At 43.9% G+C, this 23,140-nt stretch overlaps 1 protein-coding gene across 2 annotated transcripts in view; it reads left to right on the top strand.

The window, feature by feature from the left end:
- Positions 1-23,140, top strand: part of TENM4 (teneurin transmembrane protein 4) — a 2,219,108-nt gene that overhangs the window by 1,408,787 nt on the left and 787,181 nt on the right. The window contains exon 1 of one of the 2 annotated variants that reach the window (XM_074955678.1): positions 21,264-21,550. The exons of the other annotated variant lie outside the window; for it this stretch is intronic. The gene's annotated coding sequence lies outside the window, so the exon portion shown is untranslated. Of the gene's footprint in view, positions 1-21,263; positions 21,551-23,140 lie in introns of those variants that run through there. 2 annotated transcript variants of the gene reach the window in all.

The following is a 23,140-nucleotide window of genomic DNA, read 5'->3' as shown; positions in this document are numbered from 1 at the left end:
TTTGCAAAGTGGGGGGTGGGGAGGAAGAAGGGGTAATAATACTTCTCCTCCTTTTACAGATGAGGGAAAAGGTGGCACAGGAGTTAAGTGATTTGACTAAGGTCTTGCAGAGTCAGTTTGGTGTTCCCAGCTGTAGGTGATGCTGCCTGCCTGATCCTGGGGGGAGACAGGTCACAGTGGAGCCCAGGCAGGATGTCTGCTGGGCCTTAATGGACACAAACAGAAATAAGCACATGCTTGCTGCTAAGCATATGCCATATTATTTTGGGCTGTCATTCTATAAAGCATATCCAATTTTTTCAGATCAGCTTACAGAAGGAGTAGCACCTTTGGAAACGAGATTAAGGTCACTGCTTCATCCCCAATCAGCCTCACAGTCTCATTCGTTCCATGGAGGCATGAAGGACTTGCAATAGTGCTGCCAAACAAGGCAGTCCCCAAAAAGTTGCACGGTTATTTCTCTCACTGTCTCTGGTGTCCCCTCCCAGGCAGGGCTGTCATTTCAGAAAAGTTCTTGTGGGGGGGACATTGTCTAAACATCCGCACTTCCACCTCCCTGCTGAGGCCGCAGCTGCTCATGGCGAGGCTAGGGGATGGTCCCACCCTGAAGAAGGTGGGGCGGTGGTAGGCTGATCCTGTCCCAGGGAGTGGAAAGGGTGGTAGGCCAGTGTGTGTAGAGGGTATCTGACCAATGGCTAGCCTGGAGCAGGGATCAGGGTCCAGCTCACTCTGTGCTCAGCGCAGGCTGCCACTGCTGCTTCCAGTCCAGATGGTGGGGTAAGAGGGGGAGGAACTGATAACATGGCAATTAGGAACCCCAACCTGGCCTAGGCTCCTTCCACCTATGGGGTATGACTGCACAGCAGCTGGGAATGAACCTCCAAGCTCAGGTAAACAGACGAGCACTAGCTTGGCTCACACTAGTATGCTAAAAATAGCAGAGTGAATGTAGTGGCACTGGCTTGGACTAGACACCTGAGCATGGGCTCAGGGTGGGGGTGGGTCTGAAATTGAGGGCTAGCCCAACCTGCTGACAGTGCCACACTGCTAAATGTAGTGTGCTAGCTTGAGCCAAGCTAGCACAAGTCTGTCTACGTGGGCCGAGAGGCACACTCCCAGCTTCAAGGTAGACGTACCCACAAGCAACCCCTGCAGGCCCAGGGGAGACACCACAGTGATGGCTGGCAGGGAGCTATGAAAAGTCTGGCAGTGACAGGGAGGAGACCAAGGGCTGCATGGGCAACTGCTCTGCCACCCCATAACAAATGATGTCCCTGGTCCCAGGCCCCTGCTTATTGTAAACAATAATGGAGTTTCCCTAACACTGAAAACAAAGTGCTTTTCTTTGCATTCCTGTTGCAAGGCAAATCAACATCCAATTTAGTTTGCCTTTGGATTTTACGTACAGGTGCATGATCAGTGTAGTCCTGGTAAAGCAGAAGTGACAAACTCACTGGGACGTAGGAAGGCAGCAGTTTTACAGGTCACATTTGCTGCATTACCGCCTGACTGCAGGGATGTGTAATCCTTATTGCCAGAAGAATGAATTCAGTGGGAAATAATCAGGGATTTCAGTTGTATACCAAATGCCATTGCAAATAAAGCATCTGTCCTGTGGTCAGTTTGCTCTAACTCCTCTGCTTGTTTTTCCTTGCTTGAACTTAAGGGAATTCTGGTTTTCAATCAGGCAGCAAGAGGAAAATCTGTTCTTTTCTGCTCCCTCAGAGACCAATGTACAAAGCTCTTTACAGCAAAAAGAGCACTGCCATTAGGAGCCATCACAGATTTTATACAATCCATACTTACTTGACAATTTTTCTATTACATTTCTCTATTTCTTCCATGCCACTGACATACAAGTTGTAATGGGCCAAATTCAGGCCCAGTGTAACACATCTGATTTCAGTAGACTTATGCCAGGTGTGAATTTGGCCCATTATTGTCAAAAGATGACTCAGTGGGCCACATTTTTCTAAAGCATGGGCTTCTCTTTTGCCGGTGCAGTTTGTACCTATCGCTGAAATGCAAGTGCAAATCAGATAGCTACAAGTGACAGTACCTGGATTTGCCAATGGAATTAATTTTGCAGGTGCGAATTTAGTGAGTGCAAATTTTGCCTGCAAGAAGGAAGCAGAAATGTCATAAAGAGGACAAGAAAATAGGTTAGATCATTCTATTCCCTCCTCCACCCCTCCTTTTCATTATAACATGTGTCTCTGCAGTGTTTCACTGATGGTGGGTTTAAGATTAAAGCTTTCATGCTAAGGGTAGGGCAGGCCTTGTTCTGCAGTGGTCTTTCTGGCTGAGTAAATGTGATATGGGAAGCAACACGGAAATCTATTCTCTGGACTAGCAAAGGCATGTGGTAGAGACATGGGTCAGTCTTCAGCCGATGATGGCACAAACAGTCATCCTGTGCAAAACCTTCTGGGGAACGAGGTGGATGTATAAAAGAGCTGGGATTAAAACATAATCTGGTTTTTGTCACCCAGTGACTAGAATCTTTGAAAACCCCACAACTCTTGTCTTCTCGCTCTGCAATGAACTAGAAAATGAACTTGTCAGCGAACACTCTGACTCCTAAGGTATTTTTTATAAAGACTGGTGTATTTGTGAGACAGCGGTACTAAGTGAGGGCCTGGGAGCCCCTTCCTGCAGGCGGATTGTAACGGGGTAGCACTCACCTCTCACGAGCGCCCCCTGGCGGAGTGCATGTGCCTGCACACTCTCTCTCTGTGGTGTGTCTTCGGTGACCCATCCTTCTGGCCCAGTCACACACAGTCTGTCTGTCTGATGAAAGCAAAGCAAAACCCCTCCCGGAGTACAAATCCAAGAGGGGTCTCTCTCAGTGCCCTCTGTAATGTCTCCCACAAGTTGTCCCTGCTCTGGGACAGAGCAGTGTCCCAGGGCTCCCTCCCTGGTGACAAAGACTTCACCCTCTTAGGGCCTTTCTGGCCACAACTCTCCAGCTGGGCCACTGCAGTGCAGTTCTCCCTTCTGGGGGTGCCTCAGTGTCCAGGCCACTTCTCCCAATAGCTAATGGGGTTTGGGCTGGACCCAGGCCCACCCACTACTCTGGGTTCCAGCCCAGGGACACTGTAGATAACAGCCATCTGCTGTGTCCCTTTAACTACACAGAGTCATAGACTTTAAGGTCAGAAGGGACCATTATGACCATCCAGTCTGACCTCCTGCACAACGCAGGCCACAGAATCTCACCCACACACTCCTGTAATAAACCCCTAACCTATGTCTGAGCTATTGAAGTCCTCAAATCATGGTTTAAAAACTTAAAGGTGCAGAGAATCCTCCAGCAAGTGACCCGTGCCCCACGCTGCAGAGGAAGGTGAAAAACCTTCAGGGCCTCTACCAATCTGCCTGGAGGAAAATTCCTTCCCGACCCCAAATATGGCAGTCAGCTAAACCCTGAGCATGTGGGCAAGACTCACCAGCCACAGCTTCTCTAATTCCCTCGGCCACTTCCCTGCACTGTCTTCACCCTTACCCTTGTCCTAATGGCGTTTCAGCAGCCAGCTCACAGCACCATCCACTCTCCTCCAGCTCTAGCAAGGAACTGCTCTCAGTCTGGCCTGCCCTGCAGCTCTTCTTATACTAGCCCGCTGGGCCCTGATTGGTTGCTTCCCACACAGCCGTTCTAAGCGTCTTGGAGGACCTCTCTCCTGCCCTTTTCTGGGGCGGGGTGTGGCAGGGCCACAAGGTCTCCAGCAAGGGCCTCGGGGCCTAGTCCACCTCATCACACAGATGAAGAAGAGGAAATTGTGAGGAGTCTTGGGGTAGGATTTGCTAGGGGATCAATGGGAGGCCTGGGTCAGTCACATGGAGATGCTGTCTCCCCTTGCCAGCTCTGGGTTACCAGATACTTCCTGGTATCGTAGGTCCAATGTAGCTGGACTGACAGGGCTTCTGGTGGCAGCCCATGGAAGCTTTCTGTAGGGTTACCCCACAGTGGATATGAGCCATGAGAAAGAAGCACAGGCCCACATTTCCTTCCTGAGCTCTGCAAGGTTGGTGGGCAGGTGGTGAGCATCTCCTCATTACAACCCTCAACCCACTCACTTCTCCCCAGGCCTGCCCCCTCCCTACTCTCCAGTCTCTGGAGCCAGGGAAATCCCGCCACAGAGCCTGAAGGGAGCACTACCATGAAGGATGATGAGGTCCCTTTTCTCAAAGGAGACAGAAAGCCTTATGCAGAGGGTCCACCTTCTGCAGCGATCTTGTGCGGGATTGGGCACCGAGTTTTTAAATATATTGAGGATTGAGCAGCAACTCAGATTTCTTGTGGGGTGCTGAAACAAAATGGAGAGGAAGTATGGCCGAGTGGTTAGGGGCTGTTGTGACAATTGGGACTAAAAATTTACCCGAATTGTGAGCTCAACTGTGAAAAGTATGTGAAAATAAATAAAATGTCACAATAACCTATAAGAACAAATATTGATGGGACAAGGTACGAGAGGCAGACAGAGAGATTAGATTACTCCAGACAAAAATGCCACATTGATATAATTCAAGGACTATGTTGAGATCATGCTTGAAAAACAAGATGTGGAATCAGAAATTAATGAGCCAAAACTGGTGTGTCAGATATTAGACCTAATTGGTGGACAAAATAATGAGGGCATGGCCTATTCCAGCTACCATTCCCTGGGTGGGTCCTTAAAGAAAGGGTGGGCGGAGAAAACTGAAAAAACAGGTGGAGGCTACTGGAGAGAGCTTCGCTATCATGGCTGCCACCCTCCCCACCTCCTGGGACCCCAGATCTTAACCCTAATTTTGAGATATCCTGACCATACTGGACAAGTGAAAGGGACCCAGATGACATCACCACAGAGTCAAAACCTGGGTTCAATTCCCAGCTCCGCCACCTTGGGCAAGTCTCTTTGTGGCTCAGTTCCCCACCTATAAAATGGGAATAATAATAATAATCCTTCCCTGGGGTGTTGTAAAGATAAATACAACAAAAGATTGTAAGGTGTTCAGATGCTCTGGTAATGGGGCCCACATCAGTTCCTTAGATAGAAAATAATCAGTTTACATCTGGATGGTAGCATTTTAGTATCTTTGGTTGGACAAGACAAATTAAATGAGGGGTGAGGTGGAGAAAGAGGCAGTGCCTCAACCCTTATGATAATCTAACCCTATATGTCAGTAATTCTATTGAATCACTGAATGATAGCTCTCTAATTCCACATAGGATAATTGATGGGGGAAGGAAAGAGTGCTTCAGAACAGTCTCTTCTGCTCTCTGTTCATTCCTTCTTTCCACCACTTAACCCATTGCCTTAGGCCTTGTCTGATCTTGCAAGCTGTGGAGGGCTGAACCTGATCTGTTCACGGTTGGCGGGTATGTGAAAGACAAACCAAAGATGTTGCAGAGAGTGTTAATGGTGATTTAGCAAAGGACACTTGTTCTCTTTTGTGTCTGGATTGAGCCTATGGCACAGCATGGCATAGGGGGTACTTTGCTTCTGGAGCATGCGCCCTTTGAGATGAGATGTAAAACTGTGCTCATTACAGATATCATTGCCCTTCTTGTAAATATTACCAGCCTGAGCCCTGGTGCTTCAATAAATTTGAAATTTCCCAGCCTAAATTCTCCCTGATGTATCAATTGGATACTGTATTCTTCCCCACTTTCCGTTGTAAATTATTTGTTCGTGTTTCGGTGCACTATTAAACAGCTGCTGTATTCTGCCCCTCTGCCCAGCTGCATTTCAATGGGGAGGGGGTGATTTTGATATGACTGGTTTGTGGTTGAAGTTTTCTACATAATTGCAAGATACTGTCATAACCCATGGCCACGATTTTTGCTACACTGTTCCACGCAGCTACTTGGGATTTCAGTCACAGCAGGGCTAGAATCTCCTACCACTTGAACAAAAGGACAGCCGCCATTAACTGAAACAATGAGGAGTCCTCGTTGTTTGTGCTGATACTGACTAACGCGGCTACTCCTCTGAAACCTGCCTCTATTAACTGTTAACCTTAACACAAACATGAGCAGTTCTGATTCCCTCCAGTAGAGGGCCGTGGAATGCATGCACACGAGCCATTTTATGAAGTAAATACTGTATTATGTCATTATTTACTATTGGTGTAGAGTGCAGTAGAGAGAGAAGAGAACTTGGCACTCTTTTCAGGACTGAACTACATTATCAGCTCTTGTTGTATTTTGCAGAGTTGAAATTTCTCCAGCCGACACGGGGGCCTATTTTAATCCCTTTTATTTCTTCCCTGAAAGCCTGCAACAATAGTAACCTCCAACAGCCTGGGGCCAAGAAATGAGCATCTCAAAGCTGACCCCTGAAAGAGGGCCTCCTGCAAAGCTACTGAAGTAGCTAGTGGATTGTCATTTCTACGTTAAGCATTGCAAAACACTTGTGCCGTTTGCAGTTTTAAATGTAGTGTCTTAACACTATATCCTAGACCAGGGGTAGGCAACCTGTGGCACGCGTGTTTTCAGTGGCACTCACACTGCCCGGGTCCTGGCCACCGGTCCGGGAGGCTCTGTGTTTTAATTTAATTTTAAATGAAGCTTCTTAAACATTTTAAAAACCTTATTTACTTTACATACAACAATAGTTTAATTATATATTATAGACTTATAGAAAGAGACCTTCTAAAAACATTAAAATGTATGACTGGCACGCAAAACCTCAAATTAGAGTGAATAAATGAAGACTCGGCACACCACTTCTGAAAGGTTGCCGACGCCTGTCCTAGACCCAACTTTTAAACTAGTCTTTCCTTGACACCCACAGGAGCAGATTTGAGAGGGATACACAGTAAACGTCTTGGCATTCAAGTTCATTTTTAGAAACAGTATGCATGCACTAACACACATTCAAACTTACACATGTGCACCTCCCCAAAGGCCACCCTGTTACATGATGGCTGTCTTTCACACACACCCTCTCTGCCAAAAGTCAGTCAGTCTCTCTCTCTCTCACATACATGTCTCCCCATCACAAGATCTGTCTCTCTCCAACGTGTACCCACACACACATGAAGAAAAGTGTGTTCATATCCCGTGTTCAGAGAATCCCCAGTTCTTTTCAATGCTTTAACATTTTAAAGTGTATTTCACTTTTCCCTTAGCCGCTGACCCTCTGCCCACAGAAAGGCTGGAATTCCATTGGAGATTAAGCTCTAGGGAAGATTATGTCCCTATCTCACACTTCCTGAAGCTACCTTCCTACCTGTTTGCAAAGCAACCAGATGACTATGTATCTCCCTCCCCCACCCTTACCCCTCATATCTGCTACCGCAGGAAGGCAACTTTTTGCCTCAAGCTTCCAGTCTTTTGATTAAGGGATTTTTCACGTTGAGCTACAGTATGTGGGTAACAAGAAGATCTTATTAAAATGAAATCAGGTAGCAAAAGGACTGTCAGATCAGTAAAACTAGACCCATATACAGTCCCTGGCCTTCCTTCCAGCATTCCTTCTTGCCCTCTAAAAGAAAGGGAAAAAAACAAAACAAACAAACCAAAGATCAATACCAGCACTAGCCATGCAGAGACTTTTCTTTATAGGAAATTAATCATTACCGCTAAAGACCGTCTCTCTTTTAATGAACAGGCTGCTGCAATATCATTGCAACAACTAGCAACCCACATGTTCTATTACAACAGGTTGAGCCAGTGCACGTTCCCTTGTGCCATAGTTAAAAAAAAAAATAAATAAATCAAATGCCTAAACCTGAGGCTCCTTCATTTCACATGCAGAGATCTACCCTAGCTTTAGCTTTCCTTTTGCTTTAGCTTTCCTTGCAGAGGAGAGCTAATGATGGCTTATTTACCTCCCTGCCTGTCTTTGAACTATGTGGCTTTTATTTGAATAAATTAAATCAGCTGTTTCAAGTGATGCCTTTACCCTCCTGAGTCTGGAGTTAATTCTCAAATTAATTTTTGCTTAAATCCCCATATTTTAAGTTTTCAACCAAATATCTACAGTCTGCAGGATGAATTTCTATTAAAGGACCTTGAAGAAAAGAGAGCCTATGGGTAAGCAGAAACATCATAATGTCTCGGTAGTGCTCCTATTTTGTAGCTTTTATAAGTTATCTGTAATAGAATGAGAGGAAAATGATAGGTTGCTTGAATAGAGAAATTTGGTTTGGTCTGTAAATATTGGGTCAGATCCTGCACTGTATTGGTACTGATATCAATTATGTTTATTTTTCGTCTCTCCTATAATAGCCTTACCATAGAAGATATTTATGTTGCTTTTCACAAAACTTAAAGGGACAGATTCTGATTTCAGTGCCACTGGCGTACATTCTCGAGTGACTTTAATGGAGCTATGCTGGATATACACCAGTGCCACTGGTTTAAGAATTTGGCCTTCACACTTATTTCAAAAGAAATCTAGTAAGTGTCAGTCGCAACCAGTTTGTTCGACAAACTACACCAAAAACTAAAAATGTTTTTTGCACAGAGGTGGCTGAGTGCCTTCCAGGCAGGTGGTCATCAGCAGCAAAACTTCAATCCTCAGCCAGTGTGAATTGGCCGACCTCTGTTGCGGTTGATGGTGCTATGCTGAATTTTATAGCCGCTGAGAATTTGGCCCCTGGCCTGCAAGTTACGGAGCAGATTTTTTTATTGTATCCTTTTGGGAACAACGTGTTGCCAGGAGATAAAGGAGAATGTTTTGCTTTTAAAAATTATGTGGAAAATCAATGCAATTCCTCAGAATGTACCTGGGTTAATGTCTTTCTTTTCTTCTGTAAATTCTAGAAAGCTTTAAAGAAGATCTCTGGACCAACCCTTTGGAACTTAACATGCTGTAAACGTGGCATACTTTTAGATCAAGCCTATGTTATTCTATGTATCTTAGCTTTTTTTCTGTAGCACCCATTCCCATAGAATCCAAGCTCATATTGTTTCAGAACCTTTGCACATTCAGAAATATAAGGAGTGCCGATGGTAAGAAACATTGCCCATGGTCTAGGGTTGCCAGGTGTCTCGTTTTGGCTGGAATGCCCGGTCATGAAGGGACCCTGGTAGCTCTGGTCAGCACCGCTGACAGGGCCATTAAAAGTCCGGCTGGCGCAGGGCTGGCATCCCACCTAATTTGCCACAGTTGTTATTTAATCATCGGCAGAGGTACTTACTTGTTTGAATCCCATCAGTGTGCTCAGCAGCGTTCAAGACACAGATACAGACGTGATCCCTGGCTGAGGAGCCGTAAGGGCCCCATTCTGTAAATGCAGTGCAATGTTTGCTATTGTCAGTAGCTAACTAGGCTCCTCATGGTGGCAAACACTATGCTCCATAGTGTTTGCAGTACTGGGCCCAAAATTAAGTTCCAAGTGTCTCACTGCAATCTCTGTTATTTTGATGTAAATCTGAGATAACTGTTGAAGTCAAGGGACTTACCCCAGATTTTTACTCATCTAAATGAGAACAGAATTTGGGCCTAAATAGGACGGATATTATTAATTAGTATTATGTATTATTTATTATTATTATTTCTGTGTAAACAAAACACCATAGACCGTGACGAAACTGTCATTTTTATCTCACTTTGTAATGCCTCAAATCCCATAATCTAATTGTTACACAGTCTTGCTCAGGAGAATGGCTCAAATATTAGCTTAAGGTTGTAATAACAATTAGCACTGCAGAAGCTTAAGCTATCTGGGTAAATCACAGGGTTTGCTTACCCAAAGGGGGCACCTTTTAATTTTATGTTGGAAAATTTTGAATTGTATTGATTTCCTCTCCTGGAGATATCTTTTGCATATTCATATAGCGTGTGTTTTTATGCTTTATTTGTATTTTAAGATGTGGACCAGGGTATGTTAAACACAACATGAGTCCACTGCACTCCAGAAAAATGATCATTGGGAATCAAGCATTCAGGGAGGTAGGAGATAGTACCAAATAACACTGAGAAGTATTTGAGTAGCTGGACCCGGTGCACTGAGCATAGTGCTGAGTGAGGGACTAAGGATCTGAGTGTCCAATGCCTGCCAACCGGGGGTAGTAGTTTACTCCTGTGCACAGTGACTGTCAGATACTCCCATCATTGTAAATGAATGGAGCATACTGATGTGGTGTCCATTTTACACTCATTTTGCAAAGGTGCAAATTACTATACAAGGAGTTGGGCAACAGACAATCAGATACATGGTATTCTAATCCTGACAGTGCCACAAATTTGCTGCGTGACCTTAGGAAAGTCATTTAGACTGAAATTTTCAAATGTAGCCACCCCGGTTAGGCATGTAGGACCTACTTCTCATTTACACTAACACTACCTTATACTGTAACGGGGCTTTAGAGTGCCCATAAGTATAATTTAAGCCCACTTTAAGGCTCCTTTATGCTGCCAGAGAGAGGTAAAACGTAAGTGAGAATCAGGCCAGGCAATTCATATTTTAGGCTCCCAGTTTTGAAGATGTTGCTCATAACGGCTCTGTGCCTCAGTCTGTACAGCTGTAAAATGGAGATAACTGACACTTATCTCCCTCGCAGGGTGGTTAGCGAGATGAATTAAATAATGTCTGCACTGTGATCTGAAAATGTAAAATGGGTGGTAACACCTGACTGTCTGGTCATGTGGGACTGATTCTGCCGCCCTTACTCACAGTGCACGGCAGCTCACTCAGCGTGAAAAGAAAGGCGCTTAGTGCTCAGATACAGCCGTGGTGAGATCAGCCTAAGGACCTAAACACAATGAGACAAGCGTGTGACTGGCAGAGGGGGTCCCTGTATTAGTAGTAATAATATAAAAGGCAGTGAGAGCTTTTCGGACCTGACACAATAGAATGAATAATATATATATTACAGAATAGACCCTGATCCTTCAAATGATAGTGCTGGGACAGACTTCTCTGCCCACGCAGGAGGCCACCTGCCCTCTTACAATTGCAGCATCAGGGCCTAACATGCAGCATGGGCCAATTAGTGCTAGAGCCAAAAGGCAAGGAGACCAAACACAAATCTGTTGCTCACCCAGCCCCATTTAATCATCACTTAAACTAAAAATGAAAGCAATGCAATTAAAATTCAGAGCCTGCTCTTGCAAACCCTTCTACATATTGACTAGTCCTAATGTGATAAGTCCCATGGGCCTCAATGATACGTCTACACTGCAAGTGAAGGTGTGATTGTAGCACGGGTAAGTATATCTGTGCTAGCTTTAATCCAGGTAGCAAGGGTAATGGTAGTGTGGCGGAACAGGCTAGCAGCCAGAGTATAAACCCACTAGGGCACCTGGGTACATACTCTGGTTACTATTCCATGACACCTTGTCTACACTACTATTCTTACCTGTGCGAGCTAGATTAAAGCTTGCATGCATATGCCTACCCATGCTACAGTCAAACCTTCACTTACAGTATAGACATACCCAGTAGGACTATTCATGTGATTGAGAGTGTGCAAGATCAGCCGCTCATTTTGTTTGGCATCTTTCACACACCATATTCTGAAAATCTGTCACTGATTTCATTGTGAAGATTGGGCTACATAGCCTATTGCAGGATCAGGTCACTGCCATACAAACATTTCTCCAGGTAGTTTTGCAATTATTCTGATTTCAGTGGGTGTGTAACCTTATAATAAGTAGCCAGTGTCAGATAGTAAAGTCACATTTTACTCTGCCATGAGGATGTCACAGGTTGGCTGGCCTTTTAAGGATAGCCCTACGTGTGACTAATCAGCTGCCTCAGAGTTGATACTGTGAGGCCAGGGATCTGCTGATAGCTTGAGGATCACCTTGGTGCATAGGCCAGTGTGTTAGCCCACTGGTTTACAGAGGGTCTGGCTGATCTCATTTACACTGATTTGTATCAGGAGTAAAGTCAATTGTTGTGAGATCAGGCCCTATAATCACTAAAAAGAAAAGTAACAAACCTCAGTCAACCTAAATTCCTGATATAATGGTTTGAACAGCAATAGACGAAATAGTGAGTTTAAAATCCTGTTTGATGTTCTGTTTACTTGTTCTCTTAATGCTTGTTTATGAAAGTTGTCTGCAGTGCTAGACTCAGCCTTAAAAGGGAGAGAATAAAAGATTCAATAGTGTAATGTCGCTCATTGCATTTTGAAATTGATGGCATTGGTTGCATTATTATTTGGATTGGTAGCCTAGCTACAAACACCCATCCCATGCGATATGTGCATTTATAAAATAAGGAGCACACCTAATATTAGCACAGTACAAAACATGCAGAGATGTTCAGGATTCAGGATAACGTTCACTCTATATTTCCCAGAAACCTGATGCTTCCTCAACATCCCGAGCATAGTAACCAGTCTTTTCTTCCTTTTCTTTAGATATCACCAATTGGCAATGTTGCTCTTGCAAAGCAGAGGGTTCAGTCTTCCACCCCTATTGACATAAGTGTAGCCACTGACTTCTAAAGGGTATTCATGAATATAAGGATTTGGATGATCAGATTCTTCTATTTTTGACTTTCAAGAGATTGCAGGAAACTTACTTACGTGGTGACAGGTTTCAGAGTGGTAGCCGTGTTCGTCTGTATCAGCAAAAACAACGAGGAGTCCTTATGTGGGATACCATTCAAACTAACCTTATTTTACCTAAAGGTATATTAAGGTCCTTTCAAAACTCCACTGGGTTACAATTCTAGAGGAAGAATGTGTCTGCTCATGAAAACTCAGATATTCATGCATTTTAGATCTGATGCTGCAAAATGCCTAGTTAGGTAACTAATTTCAATTAGATGTTCACATATATATGGACAGATGTGAGAAAAGGTTGGCAGGATTGGACTCTGTTCTTTCTGTGACATCGTAATGATAAAGGACCTTCTTCAACTTCAGGCAACCCTATTGACTTCCCTGTTTGTTTCAAATTACAATGAGCGACCTTCCACATTGCAAAATGTTATTCTTCCTCATTTAGACTGAGCCCGCCAGCCCAGACAACGTGCTCCCACTTATGCTGGTGTACAACTGGAATAAAACCACTGACTTTAGCAGACCTACTGCAGCGTAACTGAGAGCTGAATTTGGTCTGTTATCTATAAATTTCAGTGAAGCATAAATCAAGGAGGAGTATGTCTGCAAGCAGTGTTTTAAACTCCATAGGGTGGTTTGAATTTCTTTCAGCCCTGGTTTAAGGTTTATATACACAGGGATATGTATCTAATGTCCTTGAGTTTGTATCAGGTCTTTTATATCTATCTGCTTTAGGTTCTTATGGACCTCATTACTATAGCACAAAGGCATCCCACAATCTTTTACGCTAAGGAAGTGCTACTATCCCTCTTGTACAGGTAGGGAACTGAGGCACAGGGAGACTCAGTGGGTTGGCCAAGGTCACACAGGAAGTTTGTGGCAGATCTGAGAACTGAATCTGAATCTCCAGAGTCCCAGGCTAGCACCCTAACGGCTGGACCATCCAAACTCGGACCAGTGTAACTTAGGAGCAGAAGTTAGCCTGGTGTCTGTCTCCTCTGTAAAATGGAGATAATAATATCTACCTAAAATGGGGTATTTTGAAGATAAATTGGTTAATATTAATAATAAGTGAAGTGGAACTGTCAAGCGTTATATAAATGCTACATTTTTATGGGTAGTAATATTTATTAATGACACATGAGGTATATATTTCAGCTTGTTCTTCCTTATCAGTATTGGCTTTCTCAGGAAACTGAGATAATCTATCTGGAGAACACACAGGAGACATATATCATAGAAATGCAGGGCTGGAAGGGACCTGGAGAAGCCATCTAGTCCAGCCCTCTGGGCTGAAGCAGGACCAATGCATATATATTAGAACAGGGGCTCTCAACCTTCTTCTTTCTGAGGCCCCTCCAACGTGCTATAGAAACTCCATGGCCCAGCTGTGCAACAACAATTGTTTTTCTGCTTATAAAAGCCAGGGCAGGTGTTAGGGGGTAACAAGCAAGGCAACTGCCTGGGGCCCCATTCCACAGGGTGCATCGCCAAGCTAAGTTGCTCAGGCTTCGGCTTTAGTGGTGGTGGTGGGGCTTTGGTCCCTGGGCTGCAGTCCTGCACAGCGGGGCTTTGGCTTTCTGCCCTGGGCCCTAGCAAGTCTAACATCAACCATGCTTCATGGACCCCCCTGAAACCTGCTCGTGGCCCCTAGTTGAGAACCACTGTACTGTATTAGAAGATGCTATTTGAGGGGAAGAGCCAAGGCTCTGCCTATTACCTTCTCCCCTATGCAGGATGGGGAGTAGTAACTCAGTGGCATGACTCTTCCTCCTTCCCCTGCAGGGACTGGTGATGTAGGTAGCCCACGCAGCAGGAGTTTCTGATGCCCTTTACTCCCTTGAGTGGGCATTCAGCCAGGCTGAGGACTGAGCCCAGAGAGATTAGCAAGTGATGCAAGAAGTGTGTGTCAGTGTCAGTAATTGAATCCAGATCCTCTCAGGCCTAGCCCAGTGCCTTAACCACCAGCCCATCTTTCCTCTCTTCAATCAGATAACGATGTGCTTGCTTTGTCACCTCAGAGGTCATTAGTAAATTAATGTTTGTTAAAGCACTGTGAGATACTTGGCTGAAAGGTGTTTGTTATAGAAGTGCAAAGTATGATTCGTAATTCTCTCTCTCAGATGCTATCCTTTAAAGGAAAGAGTGTCCCCAATTCAGATCTATTCTTCTGATAATACTGAGACTGTTGTGAGGAGAAATAGTTGTTTCCTTCCCATGGCATGTAAATTGATGTATGTTATACAATGTTAACTGAGCCAGATTCTGTTGCATAATTCTGGAGTAACTGATTTAAAATTAGCAGAGCTAGGTATCATTATCTAAGAACTAGATGATATTACACTAGTGTATAAGACACCAGAATTTGTCCCAGTGAGCTAAAATCTCCTTTGCAATTAGGGCGTGCTCTAAATGGGAGGGGAAATTGGCCTTACGTTTACTGATAGGCTACATATTCCCTTATAATTTAACAGCAATTCCAACTCTCATGGCTTTTCTAAATAGATTCTTATACAGCACCCATTAGCATGGTAGCCAAGCGCCTTTATTAAAAAGACTCTGTATCAAACTATCCTTATTCATGATTCTGAGCCTGAAATCATTATTAAAAATAAAAGTGTTGATGAACTATTCTGTCCATTTTGTACAGTGAGGTGAGTAAAATCAATTGGATGTCATGTGTTGGTACAGTAAGAGTAATTATAGTTTGGGGACTGTTTCAATGTGCTTATGGCTAGTTACACAGGGGATAGCCTCTAAATTAGAGTTGTTCAAGTCTGTTCTGTCATATCCCATGGATTTCTTTTAAAAAAAGGTATTCTAAATTTTCAGAGAGGAAAACACATAAGTAGAGAGGAGAAATTTGATTCTCTGGGCAATTTATACTCCTTTTGACATGATCCTCATCTTCCTTAGGCAAATCTTCCTGCTCTTTGAGTAAGAAATGAGAAGGGTTTCTGGAGAAAAAAGACCCCTGGTTCCCCGTAAATTAGAATGAGAGAATCACTCTCTCATTTTAAGTTGGCCCCATAAGGTCTGTGAAACATGTTTATACAATACCCAACCACTTTATCTGTAGAGTGAGCGCCTTTCATGCAAACTGCATTGCAAAATGCTTTCTGTAGTTTAAAACAATACATTTACAGAGTTAAATTATAAATAATTCAGAGGGAAAGAGAAAATAATAGGCCCAGGCGAGGGAGAATAGAGACCTATACACTTAAAGACCTTACATCTAATTGCCTATAAATAATTATCTTGTACATATTACCAGTAAGAGTGCATGGTCCCTGACAGAATTATAGAACTGGGTATCAGCGGTAGAGCTCAGCTACTGTTTGGAAATGGTTTTAACTGTGCTCTTGATTTTACTGTGCTTACCGTATGTAGGTTTGTTTTATTGGCACTGTACTGTAAGCATATTCTGTGATACACAAATAAAAAGGTTTACAAGCATGTGGGCCGAATCCTGTGATCCTTACCAAGGCAAAAGTCCAGCTGACTTCAGTAGGAGCTTTGCCTAGGTAAGGGTTAAGGGCCTGCTCCTATCTTCAGCTCTATCTCATGTGCATTGATTTCAGTGGCCATTGGATTGGGCCTTGTGGCATGACTGCAGAAATTGGTGCTTTGTAATCAAGGAAAGAGAGACATAGGGCATGGTGTTGTAGCTCAAGCTGTTGTGACAGACCTGCTATTTTGGGGCCAAATGCTGATGTCTATGGTCAGTCCTGTCCTCCCCATGTCATGGATCTAGTGGAGAACTGTGAATGTCAGGCCATGATGGAAGTGTATCATTCCGCATCCTCTAGCATCTGGCAGGAAATCAGCTGATAAAATCCCAGACATAACAATCCCTCCCCTTCCACTCAGTGGACCCCTCATCACAAAGCCACCAGTTGGAGGAACCCCTAGCAATTTGAGCAGAACTAGGGAGAGATGCCAGGGGCCATAGAATCAGGATGGAGGCACCAGAGCACAGAGCCATTTGCTTCTTCACATAGCAATGGGGAAATCCCACTCGCCCTAATGGAAGGGTTTGAGGGAGCTCTCCCTATTATCCCCCTTTTTGTGGGTTTTAGCATAAAAACCTAATCTGGACAGGAGTCAAGAGTGCAGGATTTGGCCATAAAATATCACTGTGTTCTGCATCCTAAGGTAACTGGTCCTATTTATTGGGAGTCAGATACTGAGTGGGCTTTGAATCTTGATTACATCAGATCCGAAGACTTTGCTACCAATTTGGGTCCTGATCTTCATTCACGTAGACGGAGGGGGCTGCCCATGCATGATATGGTGTGGGATTGGAGCCTCTGCCCTTCAAAGACACATGCACATCCTTAATGTTTTACTCAATGAATAGTCCCATAGGGTCCTTGGAGCCTGATCCTATGTGCCTTATTCACGTGGGTCACCCCATTAACTTTAACAGGATGACTCACCCAACTAGGGACTTTGGGATGAAACTTTTTGCTATCCAACCCTGCAAACCCTTATGTTGAATAGTTCCATTGACTTTAATTATTCTCATAAGATTACTCTCATAAGATTAAGTGTTTGCAAAATCTGTTTAGTTAGGAACATTGTTTGCTCCTGTGGTGGAAAGAGAGAAGAATGGTATATTTCTAAATTTGGATTGCATAGACCACAAAAGCTTTAAGGACTGAAGAAAGGGACTGTATGAATAAAACAATTAAGAATATGAAGGATATGACAAATGTTCCCTCTAATTTTTGACAGGCTGTGTGCACAAAAAATTTCTTCTGTGCAAATTTTTGAAGCAGTGTTCAAATTTGTGCGCCATGAGGCAAATGCGCCCAAGCAAGTAAAATGCTTATACATTTAAAAAGTTTTAATTTGCAATTTGTGATAATAATAGTTTTACACCATGTTATTTTATAAATGTCATTTTTAAATACTTAGAAAAAGGAAATTTAACCACCTTTCCCTTTCCCCCCCTTGCCAGCTAGTAGAATCTGGCTGTGTTGATAGATGGCGGGCGAACAATGTCAAAAGTTGCCCGTAAATGATTCTTTGGCCTAGCTCCGATGTAGTATTTCATTTTTTGTGCACACGGTGTTTCGGATCTGTGTGTGTGCACACACGCGCACAGCTTAGAGGGAACAGTGGATATGACTTCTCCTGTAAAAATATAAAGAAAAAATGGGGGCAATTTTAGTATCAACAATGGGTATGGACTTTTTATGTTCTATAAAAGGTAAGGGTTTGGATAGGGTCAGTGCAGTGTTTAACTACCACTGATTTAAAATACATGCATCTATGCCTTTTGATTACCCTCCTGAAAAATACATTCTTTAGCAATGGCTGTCAGCTGGTGTGGCACCTATCGGTAAGGGCATACCTAATCAACTAAAGACACCTCTGCTGCTGAACTTCTCCAGCAAGACACCTTTGACCACAGCAGATGTTGCTATTTTTGCTTGATGAATGAGAACTTTATGATCTGTGTTTTCATTGTTTTCTGGGAGCAAATGTCAGCGTGGAAACACAACCTGACATCAGGACCATTAAGTAATAATCTGAACAGCAGCTCCAGGACTTGATCTCCTTGTCCCCTGGAGCAGAAGGTCTAATAGGCTGATGCATTAGTCTTTTTAATCATCTTCTTATACCCCAGATGTAGCCTCTTTACAAAATCTGCAAAAACACTGTGTTTCCATAGCCTACATCTTGCACAGAGTATTGCAGTGCTGCATGTTTATTACATTGCAGAACATGTGCATGATATGACCGTCTGTGCTAGTGAACACAGGCATTTTTAAATGAAGAGCCTCATAAAAACATTCTGGAAATCTGCATGCAGCACACTTCTTCAGACACAGTAATTTGTTCTGAATTGAAGCAAGGGGATTTTCCTAAGCAAAGTACATTTCCCATTTAATTTACTATTGTTCAATTTTCCAAAAGCATCATTGTCTAGTTCAGTTAACAAGGAAAGGCCAATCATGTAAAGAATGCTGATCTGTTAAATTTGAATTTATCAAACACTCAATGCATTACCATGCACTCGGGTGCACTAGTTTCTATTAATATTTTTTTTAAAATGTATTCAAAAATAAAATAGCTGCAGTAAACGTTTTGATGAAATGGAAGAACTTCAAAACTATGGGAAAGTATTACAAACCAGTAAGAGCAGTAAAAGAACAAGGGAAAGCAAAAGTTATATGCAATTGCAAGTGAAGATGTTCCATTTCCTTTCTAAAATCAAATGCAAGCTGCTCATGTGACTGATTTAGTATTGAACAAGAAGGGGGAAATTGCCTCTTGGCATTTAAATGGAAATGTTTCTTGTTCAGAAATTTTGGAAGCTTGCATACTGTACGATTTTTTGAAAGGCTTATACAATTACCATTGAATCTGGATGAGGCATATTTTGGTAGAAACATACATTTTCCTATTAAAATTTACCCTTCTAAAGACCCAAATTACCTTTCCCTTAATCTGGGTTCCTGGTTTGCATGTATTCCAGAATCGATAACATCAATGAAAACATAGTTCATTTTTAATATATACAATTTTAAAAAGCATTAATAACAGCACCTCTTGTGCATAATAGATCTTTGCTCCATATAGCAGTGAGAGTCCTGCTGGTTTATGATGATACAGATTTGCAGTGTGCCGTTTTGCTTTGTTTTCTGGGTTTGGATTAACATACAGAACCGTTTTGCTCTTTCTGAGGGTTGGAAATGTTAGGATGAGAACTGGAGAGAAAGAAAAGCAGGATGCAGCAGTCTTGCCTCTATATAGTTTAAAGGTATCATGTGAAAAGCCAGTTCCAGTGTACACTGAATTGTTGCATTATGTATTGCAGTCTTAGTAATAGTCTTCAGACAGTACAGTTTTAGGGCTCAGTCATTCTGCACGTTGGACTTCCATGGAATCTAGCCGTTATTTTGCACCACGTCTTTTGTGCAAACAGCACTGAGTGCTTTACATGAGCTCAGCATGATGTGAAGATACAGGAAGATGCAGTCCCTGTCCCGAGGATCTTCCATGTAATATGCACACAGATTAAACATTTTAGACTTATATAGCACAGTGCAAGAGGCTTCTCTTCTGAGATGTTGCAGAAACGATTCACTGGTAATTACTGAAAGGTTTTGAATTTTGAGGAGAGACTTGACATGGGAGAGGACAGTTGTTTCATGACTGAGAAGATGACAAGTCCAAGTGTAGAAGGCAACATGGAATGATTAAACTTTTACTGTTAAATTTCACAGTTACATTGATATCCTCTTGTTCCATAGTAAACTACTATTAGTATATATTTTATTTGTGTTAAAGTAGCATCTAGATGCCCCAGCCAAGATTGGAGCCCCATTGCATTAAGCCCTGTGCAAATACTCAGTATAGACAGCCCTTGCCTCAAGGCACTTGGATTCTAAATAGACAGATAAAGGGTTGGGGGAAAGGAAGTAGTATTGTCCCCACTTTACAAGCAGTGATTCAAGGCTTAGAAAGATTATAAGTAAGGCCCTTCCATGGCCATGAAAAATGTGTCAGGGACTGTGAAATCTGGTCTCCCCTTGTGAAGTCTGGTCTCTTATGTGCTTTTACCCTATACTATACAGATTTCATGGGGAGACCAGCATTTCTCAAACTGGGGGAACTGACCAAAAGGATGCAGAAGTAAGGGTGGTAATACCATACTATGGGACCCTTATTTTTGCACTGCTGCCTTGAGAGCCCGGCAGCTGGACAGAGGCGGCTGCTGACTGGGGGCCCAGCTCTGAAGGCAGCAATGCAGAAGTAAGGGTGGCAATACCATACCATGCCATCCTTACTTCTGTGCTGCTGCTGGTGGCTGCCTTCAGAGCTGGGCTCCTGGCCAGCACCCACCGCTCTCCAACTGCCCAGCTCTCAAGGCAGAGCCACCACCAGCATCAGCACAGAGATAAGGGTACCAGTACTGCAACCTCCCCTACAATAACCTTGTGATCCCCTGCAATTCTTTTTTGGGTCAGGATCCCTACAATTACAACACCGTGCAATTTCAGATTTAAATAGCTGAAATCATAAAATGTATAGTTTTAAAAATCCTATGACTGTGAAATTGACCAAAATGGATGGTGAATTTGTTAGAGCCCTAGTTATAAGTGACATGCCCAAGGTCACACAGGATGTCAGTGGCAGGGCTGAAAATTAAACCCCATCCAGTACCTTAATCACAAAACCCTCCTGCCTCTTTTACGAGAATATTAAGTGGCAAAATGTTCACTTTGATTTGCTGCCACTGAAGTAAAGTTTAAAAAAAATTCCAGACTGAGGATGTTTTTAAAAAAATGCAACACTGACCATGTTGTTTTTCTCATCCTTAAGAAATAATCTTTTTTGAGTTATGCAACTAAACGTTTGCAGTCCACCCTCTCCCCCCGTCATATTTGTGAAAGAGCACTATAATTATAGATGCCTAAATAAAAAAAAAATATACCGCTTGAGGGTGTTTCTATTTGTGGTCGCCCAGCAAATAACACAAAAGGCTCAGACAGGGAGACAAGTAGCAGAAACTAGCGGCTGGGAAGGAATCGCGGCGTGCGTGGCGTTCACTACATCGCTCCGCGCTGCCGGGAGACAGCCCCCGAAATCTTGCCGGGGCGGAATACACCCCGCACCGGAGCGGGAGCGGCAGCAGGGGCTGGGGCTGCGTGCCGCGGCCAGGCGGCAAATGGGAAGCATCACCTGAGTGGAGCCTGCCTCCCCCCCCCTCCTTTTTCGCCTGCGTGGTGCAGACCAGCTTTGAATGCCTGTGTGCTTGTCATTCCCAGGCATTGTAGGATTGGTTCCTGCCTCCCATTCATGCAACCTGTGCGGGGCTCCCTTCCTCGCCCTCTGTGTAGGGGTGTAAGGGAGCGAGCGAGGCAGGGGGAGGGGGCGCTTTAAATAAAAGCCTTTGGATTGCAGTTGCTTATTTTGGCCAGTCCCTGCCAGGGAGCCCTGTGCCTGGGAAGAAGCTGGACCAGCCTTGGCGGTGGCGTTGTGGAGCCGCCTTCGGCTGAGCCCCTGCGCCTGGCCGGAGCTGCCCCGCTTGGGAGCGCGCGGAGGGGCCGTACCGAGAAGTGGCATTTGCAGCCTGCAGAAATGGTAAGCGGGCGTGTTGCTGGGAAAAGTGCATGTCTCGCTCTTCCTCCTCCACCAGCTCCCTCTCTCTTTTCCCTCCCCCCACCCGCCGCACACGTACTCGGGGTTTGGGGAACACTGTGCATCCAGAGCTCTCTGAATCTGCCGCTCTCCCCCCCCCCCCAAGAAAAACCCTTTTCGGGCAGCAAGACACTTTAACCCCCCCCCCCCCCGGCCGGTCACTTTCCATGCATTGTGAAAAGAGCCCCTCTGGCCGGCTTCTCCCTGCCTTTGCGTGGCTTGGCTTCCCCCTCGCCTCTCGCCGGCGCGTTCTAGCTGCTGCTCCCGCCCCCCGCTCCCTCTGCCCTGTTTGCAGCCCCAGTCCGGTCGGGCGGAGCTCGTGGCTCAGCAGAGCCCAGCGTCGGAGAGAGATGCTGGGCTGGATCCCTGCTGTGTAGCCGGGACCCTGAGCCTGTAAGACTTAGGATTCTTCTTGGGTGTGTTTGGGAGGGTTACCTCTTCCCCCCTCCCCCACCCCTCTACTCCAACGCGTCTGGGTCGGCGAGGGTGTCAGGTCCTCCCAGAAGGGCTGCCGGCCACTTGCCCAGGTTGCGAGATCTATTATTTATTATGTATGTGTGTTTATTTATTTATTTATTAATCAGTAATACCAGCCAAAAGAGGGTGCCATTATATATGGCTACATTCCCCTCTTCTAACCGCTACGCCCCTCTCCCCATCGGGGTGTGTGTGTGTGTGTGTGTGTGTGTTTACATTTGGATCGGTGTTAGAGTTGTGGTTGTGTTCCACATTTTCCAAAAGGTGGATTTCTCAGGTTTTTTTTTTTCTTTTTCTTTTTTTAAATCTGCCAGACTACAACTTGGGAGACAAATCCCTTTCTAGGCAATTATATTTAAACCCCTGCTCCCCACCCCCCCATGCCCCTCCAACATCCCCACAAATAGTTTGGCATTTTTGAAAAGACTTGGGGTGGGGATCTGGTTTTTTTGTTTTTGTTTTTCTTTTTCTTTTCTTTTCTTTCTTTTTTTTTCTTTTCTTTTTTAAGATTTCTGTTTTAAACAACTTGGATATCGAAAACATGAAATGTGATTACATAACAGAACACACTGGCTCCTTAACCACCTTTCTTAGCGCTATTTATGTATTTTGTTAAAAATCTATTAATGGTATAAAATTGCTGTGATATTTAACTTTGAAAGGGGCAACTGTTAACATACGTGCAGTGATTCTAAAAGAAATGTTGTAAAGGTTACATGCGGAGCTGTTTATTTACAGGATAACACTGGACTATCTTGGGTTGAAAACGATTATGGTGTCAATCACATAAGAAATGGTACATATTTTGAAAATGATTAGAAAATATGTATTTGTTACTGTCTTTTCCAGTTTATTGGCTGGATTATGAGCACATTTTAACATATTTTATTCATACGTTCAAAATAGATCTGCCAAAATATTTGATGCCAAAACTTTCCAGTCTTTGGGTTGCAGATTGCTCAGCTCCTGTGCTTTCAGGAAAGTTTTATTCATTATGGTTTTACACCTCCCTCACACCTGCCTCCCGGTCTTTTTCAAATGAGTTTTTAACAGTCA

Source organism: Natator depressus, chromosome 1 (genome assembly GCF_965152275.1).
Source record: "Natator depressus isolate rNatDep1 chromosome 1, rNatDep2.hap1, whole genome shotgun sequence".
NCBI classification, from domain to species: Eukaryota; Metazoa; Chordata; order Testudines; family Cheloniidae; genus Natator; species Natator depressus.
This window is presented reverse-complemented; position numbering and strand designations above follow the sequence as displayed.